This window comes from Sebastes fasciatus, chromosome 6, assembly GCF_043250625.1.
Source record: "Sebastes fasciatus isolate fSebFas1 chromosome 6, fSebFas1.pri, whole genome shotgun sequence".
Taxonomy (NCBI): Eukaryota; Metazoa; Chordata; class Actinopteri; order Perciformes; family Sebastidae; genus Sebastes; species Sebastes fasciatus.
In genome coordinates this window covers 34,758,047-34,775,654 of record NC_133800.1, presented here as the reverse complement: position 1 = coordinate 34,775,654, position 17,608 = coordinate 34,758,047, and the positions used below count along the sequence as shown (strand labels likewise).

The window sequence follows — 17,608 nt, the reverse complement described above, 5'->3', positions numbered from 1 at the left end:
TAAGTGAAGTTCATTCAAAGTTAAAGGAGGTCGATATGAACGAAATATATTATTATTACAGTCAGAGTCACTGGAGCCTTAAATCTACATCTGTGGTGCTGGCTCTTTACACACTTTACACTACAGTCATGTTCAACAGTCATGTTCAACATCACATAACAGCCCAACATATGTTCTTTTATTATCACTATCTGAGCTTCTTTCCTTTCTTTCCTTTCATCATTTGTTTTTGTGTGAATGCTGTACAGCCGCTTCAACAGGAAGCTCAGGATGAGGCTTGTTTTACAAAATAAAAGCACCCAACTCTCACTGTATATTAACAGAAATCTAGGGACCTAATGTTTCAAAATAAAGGTCCATTCCACCCAAATACTTTATGTCGGACAACTTATAGTTTTAAAGGTATATTCCACCTAAATACTACTTTCTAGAAGTCTGTTCTGCATTTACGCTCTAAGATTTCTGTACTTTCAGCAAATTTCTTTCTTTCTTTCTTATTTCCTTTACTCCTTTGATCTTTGTCTTTCTCTTTGTTAAAGTTTCTCTCCCTTTTTCTTTTTTCTTCCTCCTTTCATTTACTTTCTTACAAAATAATCTTTCTTTCGTCTCCTTTTTCTTTCCTTCTTTTCTTAGCTTTTGGGTTCTTTCTTTCTTTCCTTCTCTCTCTGTTCTTTACTTTTCATCTTTCCTCTCACCTTCTGTTCTGCATTCCTTCTCAAATTTCCTTCTCGTCATCCATTTTTCTTTCCCCTTTTCCTTCTTTTCTCACCTTCCTACCTTACCTTCGTCCTTCCTTGTTTCCTTTATTCCTCCCACATTTGTTCCCGTTTCTCTCCCTTTATTTCCCTTCTTTTCTTCTTCCTTTCATTTCCTTTTCCTTTCTTATAAATATAATCATTTTCTTTTCCTTTCCTTTCCTCCTTAGCTTTCGGGTTCCGTCTTTCCCTCTTTTTTCACCCTCTTTTCTTTATGTCCCCCCTTACTTTCACCTTTGGTTCTTAATTCTTTTCCTTGAAGTTTTTCTTATTTCCCTTTGTGCTTCTTCTTTACTTCTTGTTATCTTCTGTTCTTTCTTTCCTTCCCTTTTTTCCTTCTTTGCATTTTCCCTTTTGTTCTGCAATCTTTCCTTCAATTTGTCTTTTTCCCTTTAACCTTTCATCTTTCCTGATTTTCCTCCCTTGTTTCCTTTACTCCTCGACCCTTCTTTAACTTTTTTTTATATTCTTTCTTATGGAAATAACGTGTCATTTTCCTTTTTTATTTCCTTCTTTCTTAGCTCTTGGGTTCTTTCTTGCCTTCCTTCTTTCACTTTTTTCACTTTTCTCTTCTTAATTTGTTTCTTTACTTTTCTTTTAGTTCCTCATTCTTTAGTTCAATCATTGTTTCTTTCCTTTTCCTACCATCCCCCCCTCTGTTCCTCTTATTTTTTGTCACTTTATCGTTAATATTTTCTTAAGGAAATGTAAAAAAAAAAAAATTTAACTTTAAATGTAATATTTGTACACAGAGCACCTCTGTGTTACAGTATTTAGAGATGTCTGGCTGACAGCGGCTCTCATCAGGGAGATAAACAGCCCGTGCACAGCGCCCTGTGCACGGCGCCCTGTGTGTGTCGTTAACACCGATCCGTCTGAGGATGACAGTAACTCAGGTTGGGCTCCGATCCAACCACCGGTCGCTCTTCTGTCTGAAGAATTAGCAACATCACAGGAGACACGATCGAAGAAAAAAAACGTTCATACATTTCACCTCGTATGAATCGCACACTTTGGGGAGGACAAAGGGATGTCCTCGGATGAGCTCCGACCAAAAAAAAAAAAGAACAACCTGTCTGTGGCGGAGCGGAGGCCGTGAATGAGGTCTTTGTGCTGCGTGAATCCTCCCGAGCGACCAAACAGCCTCCAAAAACACGCCTTTGTCCGGCCTCATTTGTTCCCCTGTGGGCTTCAGAGTGACTCTGCTGTCCCTGTAAGAGGTTTACAGTGTGTGTTGGGGGGTCTGCTCCTGGAAGTCACTACCTACATCACACACACACACACGCACGCACGCACGCACGCACACACACACACACACACACACACACACACACACACACACACACACACACACACACACACACACACACACACACACACACACACACACACACACACAGCTGTATAATGAAATTCAAGGGTGGCTGATCCGCACGGCTCCGGCTTTGTGCGGAGGCTTTGAACTTGCACTGATCGACAGAAGGAATTCACTTTGTTGTTTACAACCACAACACAGCCTCGTCTTTGGAGTCTGTTCACCCCCAACCACCACCTCCTCCTCCTCCACCTCCACCTCCTCTACCCCCCATCACACTCCCTCTCTCCTCCAGATTGAAGCAGAGAGGGAGAAAGCAGAGGAGGGGATTTGTTTGAACACGGTCCTGTCTGAGCTCATATCAGTGACCCGGCTTTGACTTCTTTCATGTTCTTTACATAAAACAACGGATGTGACGCTCAACGCTGCGGAGATTCAATATGTCAGGATGTCTAATTGGAGGTTGAATCAGGCGTAATTACATCACTGAGTTGTTATATAATTATTGGCAGTCTTGTACTCAGTTAATTAGGTTTTGTTCTGCTGGTGTTTGTATTTAAATAATGAAGGGTTTTAATCTAATATTGGAAAGGTGATGCAATACATAAATTATTCTTTCAAAAACAGATTTCCATTTAGACTTCTACTAATCTATATTAGGACTATAACATACTAATGTATGCAGCTTTATTTGTTAACACATTGTCAAAAAATACTGGAAAAGTCCTCAGGCATCATAAGTTCAAAGATCTTTGAGATAAATAGAGAAGGAATATTTGATTCATCAGGTAGAAATACAAACACAACTTCAATGGGATGATCATTTAGTTCTGCAACGGTTCGAATGATATCTTATGAAAACGTCCGTCTTCACAGGAAACAACTTAGTTAGGTTTAGGAAAAGATCGTGGTTTGGGTTAAAATAACTACGGAAGTCACGCGATAAATAAATCAACGTTGGTTTCACACATTTTTTGACCCACCCGAACCTCCTCACTGCGCTGCGTTTGTCGCTCTTCATACTTGTTCATAATTACGTGGATTACATACGAAGATATACGGATTACAGTGCATTGCTTTTCATATGTATAGCTACGAATGGTGTATGAGAATAGCCTGTGCTCTGTGTCTGCAACAGTTTGCTAACATGTTGGCCATATCAAGTGTTTATGTTGACTCAACCTGATAGCACGCCAAAGCGTGTAATAGACCCGTCTGTCCACCAGAGGACAGCGTGTCAGTCTCACGTTTTGCCTCGCAGAGACGTGAATATTAAACACCTGTATTAACGTGCAGTACCAGCACGGGGGCAACAAAACCACTCACTTAGGATTAGGCAAGGAAAACACTTGGATAGGTTAAGGGAAAACGTCATGGTTGGGCTTAAAATAAGTACGTAAACTAAGTAATACACGTATGGAAAAAACGTAACGTCAGTACGGAAAACACGTGACGATCGTCGCTAACATAACTTAGAAAACAATACACCTGTCTCCCGCTTGACAGTCCTGTGTTTGTTGGATCTTTCTCACTTTATATACGACGTAACTAGCTCTGAAGTTAGACTTCTGTAACTAAAGAACACGTGACAAACGTAAACTTCATGCAGGCGTGTAATATTCACGTCATGGCGACACAAAACTTGTCACTGCCACGCCTCCTTCCGGTGGACAGACGGGTCCATTACCTGGTTGATTACATGTCAGAGTTATGTGTCTGTCAGATGTTTGAAGAGTTTAGCTTCACTAGAGTGATCTAAACAAATCAATGAATGCAGCTTAAACATTAAATAGATATGAGAAAAACCTTGGTAGCTGTTTTTAAATATGTTATTTACCAATTCAGAAAACCAGAGTCTTAATATCTCTGTGATAAAAACAGCTGCTAAAGCTTTCGTCAAACTTTACTCCAGACTATTAGATGTGTTTGTTGCTTTTATCAAATTATTGTTTGATCAATAATCAACTTTCAATCTCAGTAGTTGCTTCTGGAAAGCATTTTTATTTTGTCATAAATTCATCATATCACTGTAAATATTGTAGCTCAGGTCTGTAGATGACTCATATAACTTTAATAATAACACCAGTCAGCATTTTTCTTTTCATCACATGTGGATCTTATTATGAACACAAGGTCTTGAAGGATCAAAATTTCCTGCAATGATTTTCTTTTTTTATTCAAATATATTTCAACAAGAGCTGCAGCTTAATTAATTCAACTTTCTTTTTGTTTCACTTCTTAATGCAGAGCATCAGAATCCGTCCGGCTGCGGTCCAGACACCCATCTGTAGCACATCCTGCTTGTTTTTTGTATTTCGCTGTGGGTCCTTGAGTTTGGCGTTTTACAGAATCAAGGCCGTGTAAAGCCTGTCACGTAGTTCGTTATGTTCTCACCTTCAGCACAGCTGGTGGTGCTTCTCCTCCGCTTCCTAAAAGTCGTACAAATGCTTCCGTTTCTCCTGCTCATCAACAGCTTATCTGCCGGGGAAGTTTTGCCCTTCACTGATGTGGATGTGAATGTGATGAGGGCTGCAGCAGCTTGGCAGGGAAGCCCTGAGTTTGTCCTGAGCGTTGCCAGATGGAGGATTTTTAACCTTTGTTTCACAGATTTGCAGAGCGTATAAACTCCACCTCACACCGACACTTGAAGTCGGTGAGAGACAGACAGTCGTACCTGGCAGCCGCAGGCCGAGCGGCCATCTGGAGCTGTGGGAGGCTTTTCCTCCGGGGACGACGCTGAGTGCAGCAATGTGGATGGGAACAGATTAAAAAAAGCCTGAAGCTGTTTGGCCCGTTTGTTAGTCCTGGTGTGCTTCAGGGCCGGAGAGTCATACGTGCCACGGAGCATTCTGGTTTCTGATTGGCTGGCGGACCTTTGAACAAGATAGATAATTTAACCACAACAACCATAGCAACAAGAGTAATGAGGCCGTATCGGGTGAAACAACCTTGAGTTAAACTTGACAAACACGTCTTCATTCAAGGTCCACTTAACAAGCACATCTCATGGTCTTCATCGTAGGATGGAGTTTGCATGTCATCACCTAGCCCAGTCTCACAGCAATTTGTGAAATACTGACAACATTTATATATTAATATATTGATTTGTGTACATAGATTTCCAATTGTTTTTGTGATGGTCAGCACGAAATCAATTTGTATGTAATCCACGTAATCGTGAACCGGGAAGTATAAAGAGCAGCGAACGCCATGTAGGGAGGATGTTGCGGTGGATGGGTGGGTCAAAAAACACAGAACTTTCACCAGGAGACCTTTCGTGCCCCGTGAAACCACAAGTCAAAGTTGATTTATTTGTCACGTACTTTCCGTACTTAAGTTACAACACTTCCGGAGCTATTTCAACTCAAACCACAATCTTTTCCTAAACATAACTAAGTAGTTTTATTTTGAAAATACTGGAGCGGAAATTGACACATGCATCACGTGTTGCTGGACATTCGTAGGAAAACATACGAAAAATACGTTGTTGAAAGTCGTGCTGAGCGTCACGAAAAAAAAAGGTAAATGTGTGTCTTTGTACACGAATCGAAAAGATTAAATTTGGTGACTATTTCACAAACTGCCGTGAGATTGTGTTGTATTACATGACCTAGATATGGGGCTTCAGTCACGTAAATAAGGCGGTCGTGAATGGGTTGAAAAAGATAAGTTAAGTTTATTTCATCAAACTATTTCCAAGGTCAAGAATGAACTTTTACTTTGGATTATAAGGGCCTTGTTTTATTTTGGAAAGAGGCCGTGGTTTAATATGCTTCACATCGAGGTCTTGCATCGCCCTGTTGGGGTTTCTTTCCCAACAATGACCCGCTCTCTGAGGATATATGAATATTATATAGTGTTGATTCTATTTTGTTTGTAGTAAGTAAAGTTTGGGTCAGAATCCCGTCACCCACCTGCTGAGAGAGAGATTAGGTTCCTTTCTGAGAGGATCTTTGTGGTAGTTTTTATTCGGGTAAGTCAGATTCTCCCAGGTGGCACTTGAACCTGAAGCCCTCCAGTCTGTCTGTCACATTTTACCCGCTGCAGCTCCTCGCTGCCCGTTTATCCCCCAGCGGACCCCGAGGCCTCAGAAATGTGCTGCAGTCACCTGTCACGTAGCCTCTGGCGTGAAGATGATTTGTGCCGACACGCTCGGCTGCTTCCTCCCACTCCTTCTCTCTCCATCCATCTGTCCGGCTCTTCCCTCCCACGGAGAGGTCGCCTCGCCGTCGCTCTGCTATTTCAGCCTCCTCTCCTGTCGCTTCAGAATAATGTCAGTGTATGCAGTGGATGTGCTGCGAGGAACAACAGGTGGATATCCGCCACATCAGCCTCTCTGTCCAGCGGCAGGAAATGATATCCACCGTCCTGTCCGCCTCGGGGATGATTTTATTTATCTCCATGTGTCATCCGCATACTGGATCTCTAAACCTGTCCTCAAGCTCACCATTACAACTAAAAAATCACAGAGTCAGTGTTGTGTTCGCAGCTTTGCTGCTCTGCCCTCAAGTAGAAAAACAGTAATGACGGTTAAGTAAAAGTCATGACACCACATACAGGAACAAAACAAACTCCAACTAGTAAAACCACCAGCAGGCAAATAGTTTATGAAAAACTAAAATGAAGCTTAGTTTAGTTTGTATGTCCAGTTTCGGGGGTCTCTGTGCCTTCAGATCAGCTCACACAGAAAATATGAAAGAAAGACAGAACGAATAAAGGGAGGAAGGAACCAGATAAATTAGGAAGACATGTATTAAGAAGGAAGGGAAAAGGAAAGAACTAGGGCTGTCAAAGTTAACGCAATAATAACGCATTTTAGCATCTTTATGTGTCATTTGAACGCCAAATGTCTGCAGATATGTTTAGGCAAGACAGCCACTTAGTAAGGATAAAGGAAAACGTCATGGTTGGGCTTAAATTAAGTAAGTAAACTAAGTAAAGCACGTACGGAAACAACTAAGGAAAACACGTCACAGAACGTCAACAGAAATCACGTGACAAACGTCACCAACGTAACTTACAAAACAAAACACCGCTCAACAACGTACTGTAGATCTCCTGGTTAAAAGTCTGCTGTTTGTCAGTTACTCACCACGTGTTACCTTGAATTCTTCTCATGCCTCCACGATGAACGAAGAATACAAAAACAGAGACAAGTCTTGATGAATTGAAGTAAATAGATGCGGCGTTTAACAACAGAAAACTATGTCAAAACGTCAGTTTACAAACTCTCACACAACTCGTGCAGTTCAATCCAACTCTCATTTAGCCAGTCGTATGCTCACTACTTCTCAACACATGCATCTTCACTAAAACCTGACTATTGAAAAATCTTGCGCATATACAGTCTCACGCTTGTGCAGGCGCGCTACTTTTAACCCCTGAATATGAAGACAATATTTCTCATTAACCTCATGACCCTGCTGAGAAACAACTCTCTTCCTGCTTGGTGCTATAGAGCGCTACCTCTGAATTGAACCTTGTGTTGTATAACATTAGATGCCGAGTCGAGGCCTCTTGAGGCGGTCAGTCTGCTCTGTTACGTCTCATCTGTTCACTGTAATTACACACAGACATCCCAAATCTAACAAGGTCATTATTTATTAATGTCAAAATTTCAATCAATATCAATGTGGCAGTGCTGCTGCTCAGCTCAGCGTGCTGGAGGGAACTCCTGACCCCAGCGTCCGCCCCCCTCGGGTTTATCAGAACAGAGAGGAGGAGGAGGAGGAAGAGGAGAGAGGATGGAGAGTGAAGGAGGGATGGTGTTGATCCTGGTCCATAAACACAGCAGCTTACATCTAATCCTTCATGGAGGAGTGTGTGGTGAGAAAGACGAAGGGGCGTGACATTCACAAACAGGCTGAGTAATCACTTCTATCGAGCGTTACACCCTCCTATCACAGCTGTGGCTTTAAATAAATATAGATATATATACAGCTTAATAAATATCAGTCTATAGACAGACGTGGAAATAAAGTATGTTTGCTCAGTGCAGTTTTTCCTATCGTTTCCCTCTCCATTTCAGAGAGAAATGTTAAACCTTTACAGTTATCATCACACATTGTTGAATGAAATGAAATGTTTATTGATGTGCATGTACTGTCGCTTTAGTATTGAACATCTGCAGTCTGCATTCAGTCACACCTGTTCCACGTCAGACGGCGCTGAATGCAGAGCAAACCGAGGCCATGTTCTTTTCTAACTAAGAGAAGGAGCCAGCTGCTCTTCTCTGCATCGTGTCCTCACAAGGTACTCATGTTGAGATTGTGACCAGGCGTCACAATTGATGAAAGCCTCTCTTTAAGGCCTCATATGGATCAGTTGATATTAAAATCGGGCTGAAAACAAGTCATTGACTCCAAATTGTGCAGAATGCAGCAGACTGCTAACAAAAACCACCCAGAAGAGAGATCATATCACTGCCCTCTTAAAGTCTTTACATGGACTATCTATCAGGTAGTTACAGGATTGATTTTAAGATCCATGGCCCCAGTAGACTGAATGACTGCATCCTTATCAAGCTACACACAGTGGGAGGTCCTCAGGCACAACTCAGGATGTTCTTTAATCACTTCTGAAAACACAAGATATAGAACGACTTCTTTTTCTCTTTTATGTTGCTTATGAAAATGTAATTTTTATGGCTGTCAATCAATTAAAATATTTAATCACCATGGGAGTAGACAAATATGCTGCTTTATGCAAATGTTTGCATATATTTATTACTGGAAATCAATTAACAACACAAAACAATGACACATATTGTCCAGAAACCCTCACAGGTACTGATTTTAGCATAAAACAATATGCTCCAATCATAACATGGCAAACTGCAGCCCAACAGGCAACAACAGCTGTCAGTGTGTCAGTGTGCTGACTTGACTATGACTTGCCCCAAACTGCATGTGATTATCATAAAGTGGGCATGTCTGTAAAGGGGAGACTCGTGGGTACCCATAGAACCCATTTACATTCACACATCTGGAGGTCAGAGGTCAAGGGACCCCTTTGAAAATGGTCATGACAGTTTTTCCTCGTCAAAATGTAGCATAAGTTTGAAGCGTTATTTAACCTCCTTCTCAACAAGCTAGTATGACATGGTTGGTACCGACGGATTCATTAGGTTTTATAGTTTAATGTGATACCAGTATCTTCACTCTAGCTTTAAAACTGCAACTGAAAAATCATAAGTTGTGTTAATTAGTGGCATTAAAATGAATTTGCGTTAACATGTTATTATCGCGTTAACTGTGACAGCCCTAATATTTTTATTGTAAGCCTTTTTGTATAACCTTATTCAATTTGGTTAAAGCACTTTTTTTGAACAAAGTGCTTCATGAATGAATTCTATTATGATAACTATTGTCAAACTCTATCATGAAGAAAGCCACTCCACATCCTCTGTTTGGGGATCTGATTGATAGTAAAATATCAACGTATCCTCATACAACATGATGATATGATATCTTATGATCTTATTTTGCGTACGTTTTCCAACGAATGTCCAGCAACACGTGTCAATTTCTGCTCGTTACATGCACACAGTCTTTTCAAAATACACGTCCGTCTTCACGGGAAACGACTTCCTTAGGTTTAGGCAACAAAACTACTTGGTTAGAAAAAGATCATAGTTCGAGTTATAAAATAACTAAGAAAGTGGCGTTACTTAAGTAACGATATTATGGGATGAATAAATCAACGTTCACTTCTGCTTTCAGACGGGAAAACGGGTGAAAGTCCGGTGTTTTTTGAGCTGCCCATCCACCCCGACCTCCTCCCTACGCGGCGTTTGTCACTCTTTATACTTCATGGTTCACGATTACGATGAATGAATATGAATTGATTACATGGGAAATATACGAATTATAATGCATTACTTTTTAAGCTCTAAACGGTGTGTCGACATATACTTTGTTCCCTCTTTCATTATTAGGAAACACAAACAATCGAATCATCTCCGCCATCATTAGTTTCCTGTGATTATTTAATGCTCAGATCTTTGGTGAAGTTTAATAAATGTTCCTCCTTTAACTAAATCAGCTGTTGTTCCGTCTGAAGAACATGAGAGAGAACCTTCCTCCTTCCTCCCTGAACTTCACCGCATCCTGGCAGATGAGAACATTTCCACTCGCCTCTTTGATTCCTTTTTTTCTTTTTGAATTCAAGGCCGTTCTGCTCATCTAAAAGCCCAATTTATTCTTCCGCATAAGTTGAAGGAAGTCTTCCCCCCTCAGAGCTCTTTTCCCCGATGTGAGAGTGTTTTTTTCTTTGAGGAGGTTTTCATGAAAGAAAGACGACTCTCTGCTCGTCAGCTCGATTATGGCGACAGCCGCCTGGGGTCCGGAGCTGGATCTCCTTCACCTAACGCACGGCGAGCTGTGAGGTTGTAAGAAGGACTGATGTGCAGAGTGCTTCAAAGTGGTTCAGTGGAGGGTTAAGATGATGAATCTGGCTTTGTCAGAGATGTTTAAGGAGTGTTTATGGAGGCTGGTGAATGTGAGGTCAGAGGTGTAGCTCTGTTTAAAAGTCGGTGCGGCCCACTCCACTGGCGGCTCGCTTTTTCCTCCAGAAAGCACCGAACAAATTGTCATGTACTCCAGGACCCTAAGAAAAATGAGCGGTCATCAGAGAGGGCTGCTGGCGTGTGGCACAGAGTGAGCGATGATTTTTCCAAAACTCAGGAGCTGGTTTCTAAAGATCAATTTCCTTTTAGAGCCACCAGGCCAGGTGGGAACAGAAAAGCCCCGTCAGGGAGTCAGAGAGCCGTGACTGGAATCTGTTCAGGTCTGAGGGCAGAAAAGAAACATTTTCGAGGTTTCTGGAGCAGGTTTTTTTGCATCAGCTCTCATGCATGAAAAAGGTTATGTTGTTGTTATTTGTGACAGTTTGACCCGATCCACTGCTGCTCTGTGAGTGGACTGGTAGTGTGTTGATGAGCATGTCTGGATGCGGAGAAACATCTTAACAAACTGAGAAATGAACCTGCAAAGCTTTTACTTTTGCTCTTAAACATTTGAGTTTCACTGAACATTTCTGTATTTTATTAGATACTCTTTTAGAGAAAGCAGCTGAATAGTCTGAGCAGCACAACGGTGGAACTGAATAAAAGTGTATACAACAGAAACTACATCACCAGAGAATAGAGCGGGAAAAAATATTCCTGTTGAGGGGAAAAAAATCAGCTCAATACAATAATTTTACGCATCTTCAAAATGACGTTCCCATCAGCCCGGTCGCACGAAAATGTATGTAAATGAGATGATAAGCATGCAATAAGAACACTGTTCTTGCTTTTGGCGTCTCATTTGTACGACATGTAGTCTGTACTGACTGCAATGTAAATGCATTGTGTAAATATGCTACATTCAGAGCTAGTGACGGAGAATAAAGAGTGAGAAGACTGCTGATGGTGGGCGAGAGGGGAGGTGGATCGGTCCAACAGAAACAGTTCTTTCTTTTTTGTAAGTTACGTTAGTGACGTTTGTCGTGTGTTTTTTTTGTGACGTTGTTTCCGTATGTATTTTACTAAGTTTACGTACTTATTTTAAGGTCAACATGATGTTTTTCTTAAACCTAACTAAGTGGTTTTGTTGCCTCCTGCTGGTACTGCACCTTCATACACGCCTGTAATATTCACATCTTGGCGAAACCAGAAGGTAACGCTGATTTATTTGTCACACAACTTCCGTACTGAAGTAACGCCACTTCCATAGTTATTTTCAACCAAACCACCATCTTTTCCTAAACCTAACTAAGTAGTTTCCTGTGGAGACAGAGGTTTATTTTGAAAAGACTGTATGCATGTAACGCGCGGAAATTGACACGTGTTGCTGGACATTCGTAGGAAAACACAAAAATGAGGAATAACTTTTTCTAAGATATCATACGAACCGTTGTGTGAGAATACGTTGACCCAGGAGATCGCTGTTCATGTCCCGTATGAAATCAAAAGCACACAGTTATTTTAATCCAAAACATGATCTTTTACTAAATCTAACCAAGGCGTTTTTTTTGTCTAAACCTTGTTGTCTATACCGGTATGTAGAAATGTTGATATGAAACGTATTTTTGGTTCAGAAACGTCGAGATTCAACATATCTGAAAATTTTCTGAAAATGCAGACATAATTTTTATAACATTACTCATAAAATTTAAATCTATTGTAATGTTGTTTTTTTTCTTTTCCTCATTCTTATGTACTATTATTGCATCCATGTAATGCAACCATGGAACGGCTCATTTCAACGGTGTGACACACAAAAGAACATTCATTCATGTATTCAGTCACGAGGCTAAAGCATGCAAACTCAGTGATTTACGTTCCTTCCAAAGTGTTAAATGTCAACTGCACATTAGTCAGCAAATGAACGGAGGTTGAAAGGTGGAGAGGAGGTTCAGAACAAGGTGAGACAAGTTGGACCAGCCGAGTAAACACAGTAACTACAGAGGAACTAGAGAGCGTAGCGGCTCAGCTTCGTCCTCGGCCTGTCAACACAAACACGGCGTCTCACTCAGGAGGGCAGACGGGCAGAAAGCTGCGGTTTCTGCTGTTACCCAGCAGATGCAGACTGACAGAGCAGCTAGTGGATATTTGGCCGGCGGCGAGGCGTTTTGAGCGGCGCATGCAGCAGGTGCCTGGAGGCACAACAGAAGAAGTTATGTGAAATATGTAAACAACTGGCAGGCGGAGTAAGCCGAGTCATGTCGCTCTCTGCTCCTGCAGCCAAAAACTCCCCTTCAGACTCTGAGAGGAAATCAATACGAGGCCGTCATCTCCACCGCAAACACAACAGAAATACCCTGAACCGCTTCGTATGCACAGTTTCAAAATATTGAAAAACTCCCACATAGAGTTTCATAAATTAAAAATCCTACATGCTAAAAAAAATACAATAACAAGAAAGAGAAAAGTACTGAGAAGGTCAAAAGTTCAGCAGAAACTTCAACTGACTGCATACATTTATCAACAAAACCTCTTTATTTCAAGAGAACAACAGCAGCTTATCTCAGCTTCTTGGTTCATTTTTTGGAGCTTGTCAGACTGTCAGACTGGTTTCAGATACTCTGAGACTGAGGACATTAATCACTTCAATGATATTTGGTTTGGTACAACATGACACTGCAAATACCGCAAGGACTTGTTCAAATGAATAAAACATTTCAACTCACAATCGGCCTCTTATTCTTATTCTTCTACTTGTGATAATGATCCGTCAGAAACAACGATGAAAGTAGCATGATAGGTTGTGGAACAAACAATCCTTTCTGGAGTTCAGTTTGGAGGATGTGAAATGTACAAAACATATCATTTTAAAACTCATAACTAAGTATAAGAGTATAGTTTAGAAAACCAGTCGGCAGAATAAAATGTTGTCATTGTACGTATATCAAAAGACATAATACAAGAAGTCATAATTTTACAATTAAAAATATAATATTTCAAGAATAACCATAGTATTACGAGACAAAAGTCCTAATTTTTGAGAATAATGTCATTTTATGGGGGGGAAGTCATGTTAGTATGAAGAAAAAGTCAAAATCCTGAGAATAAAGTTGTAGTTTTACAAGAATTATAGAAGCAAGAAGCATTATATTATAAGAACAAAGTCATAATTTTATAAGAAAAATCATAATACCTCAAGAATAACAAGAACAAAGTCATATATCCCTGTAAGGCTCCTGTTGACTTCTCTTTAAACAGCTGAAAAACAGAAACTTGAATCAATACGAACCAAACAGAAATCCTCGTGTACCTGTATACCTCACATTACAACTGACCATTTACTGTAATAGTGGTTTTACATTGATTTCCTTCACTCCAGGCAGCCACTGGTGTCAGTTCAGTTCATCTCAGTGAACATCATCGTCTGCCTTTACAGTGTTTCAAGGTTGTAGTGTTGTAACTCTTATAAACTCTCACTAGTGGTGCGTTCAAGGACACTAGCAAGACTTGAGAGTCTGCAACTTCACATCATTCTTCTCATCACAACATCCACTTTTTCTCCCAATACAGCTCTGTTAATGTCCAAACTACTTATTGGTATCAAACTCTCAAAACAAACATCTTTTTTCCCTCCTGCACGAGTGTTGAAAAATGCTGAAATAACGTGCAAGATGACAGATGCACATCCATGCATTTTGTAGTTAAAACGTGAATAAACACTGGTATGGTCTTAGCAGGAGTCACAGTCCTGTATGGGATGTATTAGATGGATGTTGTGATCCCTCACTAGTGGACATGTCTCTTGTTGCCGGTCCCTGAAGTGCAGACTAATGCCAGTTTTCATCACGGCGTTCGCTCTCTGCCGGCTGTCCTCGCTGAGGCATCTTGAGCATGTGAGTCTGCAGCTAGTCTCCACCAATCAGAGTCCGTTCTGCTCCGGCTGTCTGGTGATTACAACCAGCAGATTATTGAACGTACACAATGAAATATGAAGCCTCCAGTATTCTCCATATGGAGACACAATGGCCATTAATCTCTCAACTATTTTTCAATTAACCGTTTGTTCTTTAAAATATGAGGTGTTAATGACAAATACCAATCACAAGTTCACAGAGGAGACATCCTTAAATAGGTTCACTCAGCTAGAGTGAAGATACTGCTATCATATGAAACTAGAAAAACCAAAGAATCCATCGGTACCAACCGTGTCATACTAGCTTGTCGTGAAGGAGGTTAAATAACGCTCCAAACTTAAGCCACATTTTAGAGAGGAAAAACTGTCATGACAGACATGCCCACTTTATGATAATCACATGCAGTTTGGGGCAAGTCATAGTCAAGTCAGCACACTGACACACTGACAGCTGTTGTTGCCTGTTGGGCTGCAGTTTGCCATGTTATGATTGGAGCATATTGTTTTATGCTAAATGCAGTACCTGTGAGGGTTTCTGGATGATATCTGTCATTGTTTTGTGTTGTTAATTGATTTCCAATAATAAATATATACATGCATTTGCATAAAGCAGCATATTTGTCCACTCCCATGTTGATAAGAGGATTAAATACTTGACAAATCTCCCTTTAAGGTACATTTTGAACAGATGTGTGATTAATTTGCGTTTAATCGATCAGTGTTCAGCTCCACCCTCTCGTGTCACTTCTGGCTGCAAATAACCAAGATGACGACGGCCAAAATGCCAAACTCGAGGCTTCAAAACAGCAGTCAACGGTGACGTCACGGGGACTACGTTTACTTCTTATATACAGTCTATGGTTTAACCACATGGGACACATTTGAGGCTCTTTTGGTGTTTTGATTTACGTTGTTGGCGTTTTAGATTACGTTCCCATACAACGAAACTGCATTCTCAATTACGTTTAGGTTTAGGCAACAAAACTACTTGGTTAATTTTAATAAAAGATCATGTTTTGGGTTTAAATAAGTACGGGCTTACGCAGACTTTGATTAGAGATGTATAATACGTCGAAAAGAAATGTAACGTGGGAGAAAATACCTAGAAACTTCACTGACAGTGCAGTTTTGTTGTAATTTTTAGGAGAGCAGGCTGCTTTCAGAGCAGCAGAGGTACAGTAAATATGTAGTGTAGAAGACAGAAACAGAAAAAAGGAAAGATATTAATGCCAAATAGAAGAAGATCTTAGAATATGCGTACTATATGCTTTTGTTGTTGCAGTGATTAGTTGACAAGGTAAGGAAGTCATCTTTGATTTCATCTTTGTGTTGTTTGTCTCTCTCGAGTGCCTCGGGACTCCTCGTGGGCCACTTTTACTTTTATGCGTTACAGATGTTGCCTTCGCTGCTTACATGTTTTACCGCACGCTTTCTAAATTCACGCCGCTCCGTCTCCAAAAGAAAATGCAAAGACAAATCACGTTGTGCTTTCTTTTCATCTGTCAAAAAAACGTGGCAGTGAACGCTCCGCTAATGAGACGGATGAAGGACACAGTGGAGTGCAACATTTTACAATACGGCAATTTAGCAGCAGCACTATACAGCTGGATACACGCAGGAGGTGAGAGGCTGGATGAATATGAATAGTGGATTTGAATTCCCTTGATCTAAATAAAAATATAAAGATAAAAGAGGCGTTAGTGATGCTCGAATTATCTTTAATGTGCTTCCATCCACCTCAGACCGTTCAGATGCTTTTTCACTCGTCAAATTTAAAGATGGCTCTTTGCTTTCTGCTCAAAGCTGCACTTCAGTTAATGCCATCGCAGTTACAGCAGCCGTCTATATGACAACTGACAGACACGAGGATGAAAACTATCATCCACAGTTAATAGAAACAGGATGAAAGCATGACAGCTTCTGCAAAAAGCAAAGAATCCTCAACTGAATGTCCTCAAAACAAACTCTGCAGGAGAAAGAAGTATCAGATCCATTACTTCAATAATCTATGCAGCATATTATATGTTATTTATGTAGAAGTAATGAGTCCAATATTTGCAGTGATGGTCGCATTGATTTTAATTGGAGCTTAAATAAAGCTCTAAACCACCTCTCACTGGTTCATCACACACTTCTTCTTCTTCTTCACTGCAAAGAACTTGAACTTTCAGATGTAAAGCAGCAGACTTCTCTTTAAAAGGTGCATTTCAGTTAAATAAATCATGTCTGCACCTGACAGAAGATGTACGCTGTCAAAACAGACTCTGCAGCAGTGATGGGTGGAAGAAGTGTTCAGATCTTCAGTAAGAAGGCAATACTGCAATAAAACTCTGGTCTTCTTTACTTTAGTAATGTCAGTAATAATTGCCTAAATATATATAAATGTTTTATTTATTTAACTTCAACATAATTTTTTTGCAAGAGAGATCTGAAAACAATCTCAAATATTATTAAAAGTTACTATGAGGATCTTTCATTTTGTGTTGATTTTGGTGGTCCCTGTAGATAAAAGCGGTAGCACCAGACTCCCTTTAGGAAACCTCTCATTTTACTGCAGCAGGGTCTGACAGTCTGCTCTGCTCAGTCCTGGTTCTGGTTCTCCCGTGCCTCCCTTTGCTACAGCGGGCCCAGCAATACGGCCTGGGCCTCCAGCAGCGTGGTGTCGGTGTCGGCTCCCAGGCAGAGCAGTGAGGTGAAGCTCTGCTCCTGGGCGGAGGAGGAGTCGTGCTGCCGGGTCTCCAACTCCCGCCGGAGCTCCGACTGCAGGTCGAAGGTTGTAGCAAAGCCGGATCTGGGTCCGTCCCATACTTACCAAACCTCCCGATTTTTCCGGGAGACTCACGTTTTTCATGGCCCTCTACCGGTTTCCTCCCAGTGTCACAATTCTCCCGTATTTCTCCCGATTTATGACACCTTTGTTCCTTTTCATTATCTCAACCTTTTCCAAAGTTGGGCGTTCCTCAACGCAGCAAAAAGTGTGTTACTGGAAACCAGTATTCCCCAGTTAAGAGTTGGTATGAGGAACATTTAAAGCTGTTCACTTTGAACATGGACTTTATAAATGACAACACAGGTCTAGTGATGTTTCTAGATGTCAGTGTTGACCTCTGAGCTTGTCAGTTCTAACTCACTGAGTGATGAATGGAACTGCATTGTGGTACATAAATGGCATCCAGTGG

The 17,608-nt window shown here is 40.9% G+C and overlaps 1 protein-coding gene and 1 long non-coding RNA gene across 4 annotated transcripts in view; one reads left to right on the top strand and one right to left on the bottom strand.

The window, feature by feature from the left end:
• Positions 1 to 17,608, top strand: part of fras1 (Fraser extracellular matrix complex subunit 1) — a 310,338-nt gene that overhangs the window by 44,521 nt on the left and 248,209 nt on the right. The gene's annotated exons all lie outside the window — the stretch shown is intronic.
• The window catches only part of LOC141769934 (uncharacterized), a 368,813-nt gene continuing 365,910 nt past the window's right edge, over positions 14,706 to 17,608 (bottom strand). The window contains exon 3 of the long non-coding RNA XR_012594359.1: positions 14,706 to 14,793. This is a non-coding gene — a long non-coding RNA (uncharacterized LOC141769934). The remainder of the gene's footprint in view (positions 14,794 to 17,608) is intronic.